Below are 10,744 nucleotides of genomic sequence, written 5' to 3' on the forward strand. Positions count from 1 at the left end.
CGGCCGCCCGACCCGCCCCCTTTCCGGACCCTGACCCGCCCCCGCACGCTTCCCCGGACTCACGCCCTCCAAGGACTCTCTCCTGTCTCGCCCCGCCCCCTGGCCGGGCCTGACACCACCCCGGACTCACCCCCAGGCCCTGCCCAACTCAAGTCCTCCCCCTTCCTCGGACCCGAGCTGTCCTTTCCCCATACTTCCCTTTCCAGGGTCGTTACCCTCCTGGAACCCGCCTTCTCGCGGGCTGCTCCCCCCGCCCCCGCCTCCTCGGCCTCATCCCCAGCCTCCCCTTCGTGGCCCCCTCCGCGGACTCCCCCTGCCCCAGCCTCCCAGGCCGCTGCTTCTCCGCTGGCGCCTTCACTCCCCTGCCCGCAGGGCGCCCACCCCAGCCTGGGCCCTGCGACCCCTGCAGTGCACGCAGCCTCAGGCGGAGCCCTTTGGGGAGGCAGACTGGCCAGATGTGCAGCTGCCCCGGGTCCCTGGCTGCCAGGCCTTACTTTGACCTCTTCCCCATCCTTGCCGCTGTCTCCAAATCTTCAGGTGGGAGGCTTTCCCTCTCTGGGCCTCCTTTTCCCCTCTGGGCTACAGCGGGGTTGGGCCGAGACCCCTTACTCTCTGAGGGCAAGGTGCCCGTCTTGCCCCTCAGAGTGTCCCCAACTGAGCAATGGCCCCACTGTCATAGGTTTGGGGGGGCACCTCCTTTCTATTTCATGTCCAAGTCCTGCCCCCTCCTTCCAGCACCTTCAGCCTGCACCATTGACCCGTCCAGGAGGATTACTCCAGCTACCAGGGCCCTCTAGTCTAGTGCTGGCCTCACTTCCCTGCTGCCCCAAATCTTTGGGGATCCCTGTTCACTGGGACCAAGGCCAAACTCCAGGCTGCCCTGGGTCTCAGCCTCACCCTGGTACCTTAGATGCTTTGTGCTGACCCCATGGCCTGCCTGTGCTCAAACTCTGTCCTTTTCCCCTTTTTCTTTGGCTGCCCAGCTCCTGCTTTTTCTGGAAGCTTCCTTTGAACCCCCCTGCTCCCAGGCACACGGGTCCTCTAGCTGACCTCCCCATCAGCCCTCTCTTGGCTTTAGGCCAAGCCCAGGGCAGGCAGTGGGGACACGAGGGCAGACAGGTCTTGCACTAGCAGATGCCGGAGGGGGGCCGTGCAGGAGCCTGGCTGGGAGGGGGCATCAGGAGGCGCAGAAGGGGGCCGAGACCAGGAAGAGGTGCAGGCCTCTGATCTCAGTCCCCCGCCCCGGGAACCAGGCAGGGCCTTCTAGTATAATCCTAACATGCTGCCTGTCCTGCCCAGCCTGCCACGCCTCCCTCTCGCTGGGCCACAAACCAGGCCCCCCTCTCCAGCCAGGAAGCCAGCCTCCTGCCTAGCCCTTTGATTTCATGATTTCATGGACCTCCACCCCCCACCCCCCACCACACCCTGTGACTGAGAAGCCAGCTGTCCCCTCTGCCTGGGATGGTCTTCCTCCTGGAGTCACAAGGCTGGCCCCCCCTCCACCTTCAGGGCTAGACTCACTGTCCCCCTTCCCTGACTATCTGTATTATAAGGATCAGACTCGACATGCTGCCCTTCCAGGTCCCCAAGGGCCTAACTGTGAGTTCCCTGCTCTCACCAGATATGCTCCCCACCCCCTGCGCGCCGCCCAGCAAAAGAGGTTGCCCCCCACCTGTCAGCCAGACCAGTTACACCCCACCAGTCCCCACCTTAGGGGATCGCAACTCCTTGTCCTTCTAACAAGCCAATCACATCCTCCCGTGGGACCAGAGGCACCCCAACCCCTGTTATTACAAAGTCAGCCTCCAGCATCTTCTGGCCACTCACTCCCCTCCCAAGTGCACCCACCCCCCACGTGGTCTCCGGTGAGCTGGGTCCTCCCCGAACCCGGGGCTGTGAGTGGATGTGACTAATAAACTACCACCTGTCTCACCTGACAGCGTTGGGTGTTAAGTGTGCAGGGCAGGAGATCCCTCTTTCATTAATGGGGTGAATAGGACGTGAAAAGACACCCCCTTGCCCTCATCACCCAGTTGAGAAGCGTTTCAGGGGCACCTGGGTGGCCGAGGCAGTTAAGCGGCCAACGCTTGGTTTCAGCTCAGGTCATAATCTCGCGGTATGTGGGACTGAGCCCCGTGTCAGCTTCTGCACTGACCGCACGGAGCCTGCTTGGGATCCTCTCTCTGCCCTTCCCCCGATCTCTAAACAAACAAACTTTAAAAAAAAGGGAGAGAGGGGCACTTGGGTGGCTCAGTCAGTTAAGCATTGGACTTCAGCTCAGCTCAGGTCATGATTTCATGGTTTGTGAGTTCGAGTCCCGAATCGGGCTCTGTGCCAACAGCTCAGAGCCTAGATTCTGGTCTCGATTCTGTGCCTCCCTCTCTCTCTGCCTCTTCCCTGCTCAGCTCTGTCTCTCAAAGATAAATAAATGTTTAAAAAAATTTTTTTTAATTAAAGAGAGAGAGAGAAGTGTTTTGTTCTTCCATGGGGCCAGCCAGCTCCTAGACCCTCCGAGCGGTCAGCAGTCTGGACGTGGCATGGAAAGACAGACGTGCAGACATACCACCCCCAGGGTACAGGGCTCCTGAGCAGCATGACAGGGACCCCAAAGCCAGAGCAGGGAACGGCGCGCACTTGTGTGCAGGACAGCTGCGGGACACCCCCGTGACATCACTTGGGGAGCCGCTGGCCGTACTAAAATGGCTGAAACTACACGTGACCTCTGACCCTGCTGGATGGATGCCAAGGCGGTCCTGCCAGATTTCACAGCGCATCGCTAGGGGCTGCGAATAACCAGAAGCAGCCTACGAACTCATCCACGGGATGAGGGACAACCCGATGAAGGAAGGAGGTACCACATTCGATCCCCCCCAGAGCAGGGAAAGGAGGGCACCGGGGAAAACAGCAGCCAGGGAGAGAGCACAGGAAGGCACTGTGGACAAGACCCAAGTCCTTTCATGTCTTGCTGCCTGGGAGACAGAGGCAGGCTAGGTGAGGAAGGAACTCCCGCACCCTGTGTGCCCTGTGCCCGGAGGGGATCAGAGGTCTCTCCGCACTGCCAGTGTGAGCCCACTGCCCACAGGGGTCCAAAGGAGGCGGGGGTGGAGGGGAGCCCTCAGCCTCACCTGATCTCAGCAAAGAAAACGGGCAGGATGGCTTCTTGGTTTTTCTCCACACCCAGAGGGTCTGTCCACCCAGAGGGTCTGGGGATCCAACCGCAGTGTGTGTGTGTGTGTGTGTGTGTGTGTGTGTGTGTGTGTGTGTGTGTTACTGAACTAAGTGGCCTTATTGTGGAACTCCAGGATTACAAGGGACTTAAGAGTAGGCACTGGGGTCCTTCTTCTTGCCAGAGGCGGGCACAACATCGACACAGTGCAGGCTGTGCCACATCCCGTGCCCGGCTCGGCCCGTCTTCATTTTCTCCCATTTGGCCACCCTGGGAGTCTGCCCGCTTACCTTCCCAGCACACGCCAGGGAGGCACAGACCTCACCAGCCTCCTTCCAGGGCTTGAAGCGCCCGCTCCACGCTGACATGGGGTGGCCTCAGCCTCAAGGGGCGTACCTGCCAGGAATGCTACTTGAGCTTCTGGAGCGATGCCCCCCAGTGAGGCTACGTGAGCCTTGATGTGGGCAACCGGCTCCCGGATGGCCACCTTGAGGGCATGTAGCGCTCCTGGGTGTGGACAAAGAGGTACGTGTCAGCAACTGAATGGCGGCCAACGCAGCCACTGCTGCGAAGGTGGAGTGGAGGACAAGGAGGAGCAATGGCACGCACCTCCTTGGCGCAGGCTGTGCGCCCCAACCTCAGTATCTGTTCAAGGACTCCCGGGTGTTCGTTTTTTTAATTAGTTTAATGTTTATTTATTATTTTTGAGAGAGAGAGAGAGCGTGAGCAGGGAGGTGCAGAGAGAGAGGGACACAGAATCCAAAGCAGGCTCCAGGCTCTGAGCTGTCAGCACAGAGCCCAACATGGGGCTCGAACCTATGAATTGCAAGATCATGACCTGAGCCAAAGTCAGAGGCTTAACCAACTGAGCCACCCAGGTGCTTCATCAAGGACTCCCAGGTATTTAGAAAAGATACCCAACTCTCTCTCTATCTCAAAAATAAATATTTAAAAAAATGTTTAGAAAAGATACCCAAGGAGAGTGCATGGGAGACGCTGCTTAGAAGCAAGGTGCAAAGGCAGCTGGGAATCTCCTTGGAGCAGCACCTTCATGGACCAGGAAACATCCAGGCTGGGATCTACCCAGTTCTCTCCCTGCTGTCCATGGAGAGAAGTGAGCATTCACTCTCCCCGGCAACAACCCAATTGTTTGGGCGGGGTGGAGGGGCGGTGCATGCATGCATATGCACACATCAGACGTGCATTCCGGGCCAGGCAGGGGCATGGGGGGAAGAACACTGTATGGGTTTCTGCATGAGTGGCTCCTATCACAAATTACCATAAACGGGTGACTTAAACAACAGGATTTTAGACAACCCAGAGAATGGGAGAAAATATTTGCAAATCATATATATGGTAAAGGATTAGTATCCAGTATATATGAAGAGCACCTACAGCTCAACAACAACAAAATGCAAATAACCAATTTAAAAATGGGCAAAGGATCTGAAGAGATGTTTACCCCAAGAAGGTGTACAGATGCCTGACAGGCTCGTACAAGATGCTCAACATCACTAATTGTTAAGGAAATGCCAATCAAAACCACAAGGAGATACCGCTTGGCACCTCTTACCATGTTGTTGCAAATTCTTAAAATAGACCATAACAAGTATTGGTGAGGATATGGAAAAATTGGTGCATGGCTGGTGGGAATGTGAAATGGTGCGGCCACTGTGGAAAACAGTTTGATGGTCCCCTGCAAAGCTAAACATAGAATTACCATTTGAACCAGCAACTCCATTTTGGGGTATAGACACAAAAGACAGAGAGATTGTAAGTGAGCATGGGGCTGAATAACAATGTTTTCAGCAGAGAAAAGGCTTCAGTTAGGTGTAGGGTGGCCAGAGTTAGCAAATTACAATATATTTAAATTTGAATCTCAGATAAATGACCAAAAAAGTTGGATGTGTGTATAAATATATCCAATATAATATTTGGGATGTACTTACACTAAAAATAAATGTATTTGTTCCTTGTATAGGATTTACATTTTATAATTTATTTTTTTATTTGAGAGAGAGAGAATGGAAGTTTGAGCAGGGGAGAGGGACAAGGGGAGGGAGAGAAAAAGAGAGAGAGAGGGAGAACCTTAAGAAGGCCCCATGCTGAGCATGGGATTCGATCCCAAGATCCTGGGATCATGATCTGAGCCGAAATCAAGGGTCAGATGTTCAACCACTGAGCCACCCAGGTGTCCCTGAAGGATTCACATGTGACAGGGTATCTGTCCTCTCCTTTATTTGGCAGCTCTAACTGGGTGGGGCAGAGAGGAAGATCCTCATTATTATCTTTATAATAACCTCAAAAAAAGAAGAAAATGATTCTTTCAAAAACACAGAATTTGCATAGGACCTTGAAATTCCACCGCCAGGCTCACGCCCAAAGATTTGAAAGCAGGTGGTCAGATTGTACACGCTCATGCACAGCAGCATTAGGTACAATCGCCAAACGGCAGAAGCAGCCGAAATGTCCATCAACACACGAATGGATAAACACAATGTGGTCCATCCATGCAACAGAATTCCCATAAGCCGAGGGAAGCGGGGACTCACGCTACAATACGCATGAACCTCAAAAACATCGTGCTGAGAGAAAGAAGCCAAACACAACCAGATCAACAGTGTGTGCTTCCATGCATACGAAATATCAAGAACAGGCCAGAAAGATTAGCGGTTGCCAGGGGCTGGGGTAGGGGGCTGGGGACGAGGTCTCCTTTGGGGGTGATGGGAATGTTCTAAAATGGACTGTGGGAGGGGTGCCTGGGTGGCTCAGTCAGCGGAGCATCTGACTCTTGATTTTGGCTCAGGTCAGGATCCCAGGGTTGTGGGATCGAGCCCCGTGTTGGGCTCCTTGCTGAGCGTGGAGTCTGCTTGAGATCTTCTCTCTCTCCCACTCTCTAAACTAAAACAAATAAACTTAAATTAATAAGAGAGTGAACTGTATGATACATCTCAATAAAGCTGCTGCTCAGGAAACAGAAGCCCCAGGCCTGGCTCTGCGGTCGGAGCGTGGCCGGCTGGGAGTGTGGGGCACTGCTGGCCACACCCAGGCCCTACGTGCCTCTTGGGCACCGAGCTGAAGCCCAAGTGCAGGCTGTTGAATCTGCTTTGGAAATTTGGATCTAGTGAGTTTGTCCTGCTCTAGATTCCTATGCTTGGAGCAGCTCCCCCCACCTCCACGCCCCCAGAGCCTCACCCCACGCCTACCACCCCCACAATGCCAAAGTTGTTCTCTGTCGTGTGGCTTCAGGAGCAAAAGGCTCTGCTTGGCTCCTTGGGGAAAAACCTGGACAGACTGTGGTGGGTGGTGCTGGCCTGTGCCGAGCAGCAGAGCGGGCTCCCGCCCACAGTGGCCCTACAGACATAGGGGAGCACCCGGAAGTGGAAATCTGAGCAGGAGCTGTTCCTCTCTAGCTCTAGTCATGAGTAGTGCAGGGGCTTTGAGACCCAACACACAGAGCCTGGGCACAGTCTTCCACTGCACCCCAGTGCAGGGCACCCTGGTGGGCATGGGCAGGCAAGTGCACATCCCCTCAAAGCCTTTGTGACAAGGACAGATCTGGGGGGGGGGGCCCTACTGGAAATCTGATTGCTGGCTACTTTCAGGATTCAAGGAGGGATGAGGCGTGACTGCTAACGAGTACGGGGTTTCTCTCAGGTGTGATAAAAAACATTCCATAACTAGACAGAGGTAATAGTTACCCAACATCTTGAATATACAAATGAACCATTCCTTTTGAATTTTTTTTATGTTTATTTAGTTTTGAGAGAGAGAGAGAGAGAGAGAGAGAGAGAGAGAGAGAACATGAGCAGGGTAGGAGCAGAGAGAAAGAGAGAGAGACACAGAATCTGGACCAGGCTCCAGGCTCCAAGATGTCAGCACAGAACCTGATGCGGGGCTCAAACCCACAAACTGTGAGATCATGACCTGAGCTGAAGTCAGACGCTCAACCGACTGAGCCCCCCAGGCACCACGATCATGACTATGTCTTGAAGCCTCTGTAAAAACCCAAAAGTACGGGCCTCGAGGAGCTTGGTGGAGGTGGAGGTGTTGGGGGTGGGGGTGCACCCAGAGAGGGCATGGTAACCCCACACCCCATCCCACATCCCCTGCCCTATGCATCGGTTCATCTGGCTGTTCCCGAGTGCCATCCTTCCTAACAAACTGGTGACAGCGAGTAAAGTACTCTTCTGAGTTCTATGAGCAGATCTAGCAGATTATGGAATCCCAAGGGGGAAGGGGTCATTGGAACTCCCTGATTTGGAGCCAGTCTGTCAGAAGTCCCAGAACCCAGACCTGTCGCTGGGGTCTGAAGTGGAGGCAATCTTGGGGGGGGCCAAGGAAGGCTCTCACCTGTGGGGTCTATGCAATCTTAGGGTGGTGTCAGAATTGCTCAGGGTGGGGGCGCCGGGGTGGCTCAGTCTGTTAAGCGTCCAACTCTTGATCTCAGCTCAGGTCTTCATCTCAGGGGTCTTGAGTTCAAGTCCCGTGCTGGACCCCATCTGGACATAAAGCCTTAGAAAAAACTGCTCAGTGAGGAAAACCCACCGTTGGTGTCAGAAGTGCCGTGAGGACCAGAAACAGAAGTTTACTTTTAGGTCCCAAGGACCTCTTCGGTGGGGGGGTGAGTATTGGCTGTCTTTAGGATCACGACCGTGGTGACAGTTTCATAGGCAAGTACATATGTCAAAACTTAGCCAATCTAATCCTATATCCCTGGGTGCTGCCCTGGCCACTGCGATGTCACACAGGGTCCCGTTGACAGGAAGGAGCTCGTGCCCGCTCCAAGTAGCATGGGAAGCAGGGCGGGCTGTGTCTAGCTGCGGTGGCCCTCTTGGGGTGCAGGGACCCAGAAATCAAACCACCCTGGGTCCCCACACATGAGCTGCAGGCCCGAGCGAGGGAGCGATGGGCATGGCCAACCTTTCAGCTCTCGGGTCATCTGTGAGCCCCCAAGGCAGTGTCAGGGTGGTCTTGGGGGCCTGCGCCTGCCGGGCCCACACTCTGGGAACATGCGCCAGCCTTGCCACCCCAAACCTGCCAGCAGAAACATCTGGTCGGAACGTCCCCAGCACCACATCCCCAAGACCCCCAATGTCTGTGTTTTCACCTCATGGCAAAAACTACCTTCTTCTTGATCTTCCAGCCCCCAGCTTGGCTGTGAGCTGTTCCTGGGACAGACCCCAGACATCCCCCTGCAGGCCACCCTCAGGAGGCCACTCACTGAGGTGCCCACTGCACCCACACAGCTCTTTTTGGTCTCATAGGTCCTGTCCAGGTGTGTCGATGTTGCGGGGCCCCTCGGGGGGGCTCCCTCGGCTGAGTGGCTGTGCCTCCGAACGAACTCTATAACGTGTGCTGCACCTGACCTACCTCCCCGGGGCCCATGCACCGACGGGAAGAGCGGGATACTGGGATGTGTGCGTCTGGGCTGGGAGGAGGGTAGAGGCACCATCTACGGCCCGTCTTGCATGGCACGGAGTCAGACACCACCGCGCACCTTTATCTGTCCCTTAGGCTGCCACCAGGGCCCAACCATTCATTCCCAGAGGCCCCAGTGAGAGGAGACCAGGGACCAGCCTCAGACAGTACTCAGGCCAGCTCTGAGGTCTGGTGGATAAGAAAACTGAGGGCCAGACCGTTCACCCCCAAATGGGTGACCTGGCTGGTTCTGCCTTCTGGGCAAACAGGCTGGAAACAAAAGTGCCATAGTGAACGCCCTGGCCCGTCTCGGCTCCGCCGGCCGCTTCTGTCCTGGGGAAGATGCCAGCCCAGTGCCAGGAATGTTCTGGACACACCCTGGGCCAGGAGGCAGCTGGCTCTAAGCATCCTCTGCTCCCTTTGGGTGGACCCACCCAGCGCTACAGGAAATGGGTCTGCAGGGGACAGAGCCCAAGACAGCCACCTGGCCAATGGCATGTCTGTCTGAGCCAGTCGAGGTGGGCAGGGCTGAGGCGCCCTGGGTCAGGCGGGCAGGTGCAGTCAGCCCTCGGGTGTGTGACCGCCTCTTCTCTCAGCCAGCATCCCAGGACCCCACCCACTAGGCCAGTGAACCAGGTGCTCGAAGATGGACCAGACCGGCCCCACACCCCCTCCTCCTCGGGGGTTCACAACATTCAGGAAAATCAGTTCTAAACAGGTGAGTTCTGGAACGTCTGACAGCAAAACTCACCTCACAGGGCACCAGACCTGGTGGGGACCAGAACTGGGGGTGCAAGGCCGGCTCTGAGGTCAAGATGTATTCAGTGGTCCATAAAGGGCCCCTGTTTCCCATAGTTCAGGTGGGCTCCCGGGGGCTGGTTTACAGAAGGAGATGTTTCCACGCAAAGCTTCCAAAGCTGCCTCGCCCTCCTGGCCCCCGGGCCCACCCTGGGTCCTCAGCCTCTGCTGCCCTGTGAACCGGGGCGGGGGTGTCATTCCTACCTCCCCAGAGTCACCTGCTGTCCCCAGTGGGCTCCAGCTCTAGGGCGTAGACTCCGGCCCTCACCACCCTCTCCCTCTACCATGGGACGCTTTCCTGTCCTTTCTTTTTTTTAACCAACATATACTTCCCATAAAGTTCCCATTTAAAATGTACAATTCAATCGTTTTTAGTACATTTACAGAGGTGTGCTGTCACCATAACCTAATTCTAGAATGGTTCCGTAACTCCAAAAGGAGAGCTCGTCCCCAGGAGCAGTCACCACTCCCCCCTCCCCAGCCCCTGGCGGCCTCGAATCCGCCTTCTGCCTCCATGGGTTTGCATGTTCTGGATGTCAGTGCTCTGGACGTTTCATGTCACTGGACTCACGCATCGCCGGGGTCTTGGGGACTGGCCTCCCTCCGTCAGCACGATGTTTCAGGGTTCATTCCTGAGCCCCTCTTCACATTGTATCAAACTGGTGGATAGCCAAACATGGTTCTGCTGAGGACAGGAAAGGGCCCCAAAGTCCCAAAAACAGTAGCAACGGTGAAGCCCCCAGTAACAATAACGGTTGGTCTTCACAGAGTGAGCACCATGTCCCGAGAATGAACCATGTCATTCTTTTCTCTTCACAACCACCTTCGGCAAGGACGACTGCTTTCGTAGGTCCTTAGACAAGGGGGTTGCATCCCAGCGACGCTGGCTGCCCAGTGAGAGCCCGGGTCTCACTGTGCCCTGCCCCCTTCACCCACACCCTCCAGCTGCACTCCACCTCGCTGTCTCTGCTTGGAACACTGTTCCCAGCAGCCTCTGCATGGCTGGTTCTATCCTGGGTGGGGGTGGGGGGCAGGGGATGGGGTGGGGGCAGCTGGCAGTTCCCCTGCACCTGTGGGTGTTTCCCAAAATTGCAGCTTTGGGACTTGGCCTCAATTTAAATGTAAGAAAGAAAGAGAGAAAGAGAGGAAGAAAGAAAAAGAAAGAAAGAAAGAAAGAAAGAAAGAAAGAAAGAAAGAAAGAAAGAAAGAAAGAAAGAAAGAAAGAAAGAAAGAAAAAAAGAAAGAAAGAAAGAAAGAAAGAAAGGAAGGAAGGAAGGAAGGAAGGAAGGAAGGAAGGAAGGAAGAAAGAAAGAAAGAAAGAAAGAAAGAAAGAAAGAAAGAAAGAAAGAAAGAAAGAAA

This window comes from Suricata suricatta, chromosome 12, assembly GCF_006229205.1.
Source record: "Suricata suricatta isolate VVHF042 chromosome 12, meerkat_22Aug2017_6uvM2_HiC, whole genome shotgun sequence".
NCBI classification, from domain to species: Eukaryota; Metazoa; Chordata; class Mammalia; order Carnivora; family Herpestidae; genus Suricata; species Suricata suricatta.